The following is a 1,129-nucleotide window of genomic DNA, read 5'->3' as shown; positions in this document are numbered from 1 at the left end:
GATCTCTGTCTCTCCTCCAGAGTTAGTGTACCTGGGACTCTTTTTTTTTCCTCTTTGTATTTGCTATAGGGCTGGGGATATAGCTCAGTGGCGTAAGTGCCTGCCTGTATTTGCTGTATTGTTTGTGCTATTGAAACTCCCTAGCTGTTTCTGCCTGACCACCCTGCTCTGTCCTAAATATTCTCTGTGGCCGTCTCACAGAGAGCATGCCTGGATAGTCCAGTCACTACTGTCTCGTCTGATGATAGTTAACCAGGAAGTTTTCTGAAGCACTTTACTCTAGATCTCCACCAACATGACTTACTATTCTCTGAACCAAGCTACTTTACATTTCTCTGGACTACAGTCTCTTCATTCAAAAAATGGGGAAGTGGGGGATACTACCATCTTCCTAGAGGAATTCTAGTATTTAAAAAAGAACTTGGTGCTCCTTTCTGAAAACATGATGTGCCAGTTGTTTTATTATTATAAGCGCTCTGCCTTTGTGGAACATTGGCTGGAAACCACGTTGTTTGCTGCTTGCAACATGTCTTGCTGAATTTGCATATCACCCTGTCCGCCTCTTTTTTTTTTTTAAGAGTAAAAGAAGGATAACATAATAATAGGAGGGGCTTACCAAATTACAGACAAAGTGGTAGAAAATTATCAATGGTTATTGTTTTACATATTGTTATCTATAAGATAGTTTCTCAGGAAAACAAATAGACAAATGATAGTGAGTTACAGACAAAAGAGGTAGGAGATTATCAATAGTTGTACTATACTTAGGTATCTTCAAAGTGGCTTCTAAAGAATATAAATAGAACTATACGTGAGTGACCTACTGAATAATCATTCAATAATTCTCAATGGTTGTTATAGGAAACACAATATAAACATGGATCCATTTATGAAATAGGATAGGAACAATACAAACATTACAGAGTTAGGGATAGATTAGTAGGAAAATATCAATGACTGCTTTAATACATGGTGGTATCTTTAAAGTGGTTTCTCAGGAAGGCAGAGATACACAAGATGGATCTAACAAGTAGTTACAGCCTAAGGGTTGTCAAAAATCAAGTTAGTTGTCTGGGGTGAAAGCCATTTTTTGTAGCATTTTCTCCAGCCTCCCATCGCATTGGGACCC

The sequence above is a fragment of the Chinchilla lanigera genome, unplaced genomic scaffold, assembly GCF_000276665.1.
Source record: "Chinchilla lanigera isolate Chin_1 unplaced genomic scaffold, ChiLan1.0 scaffold00037, whole genome shotgun sequence".
Lineage (NCBI taxonomy): Eukaryota > Metazoa > Chordata > Mammalia > Rodentia > Chinchillidae > Chinchilla > Chinchilla lanigera.
This window is presented reverse-complemented; position numbering follows the sequence as displayed.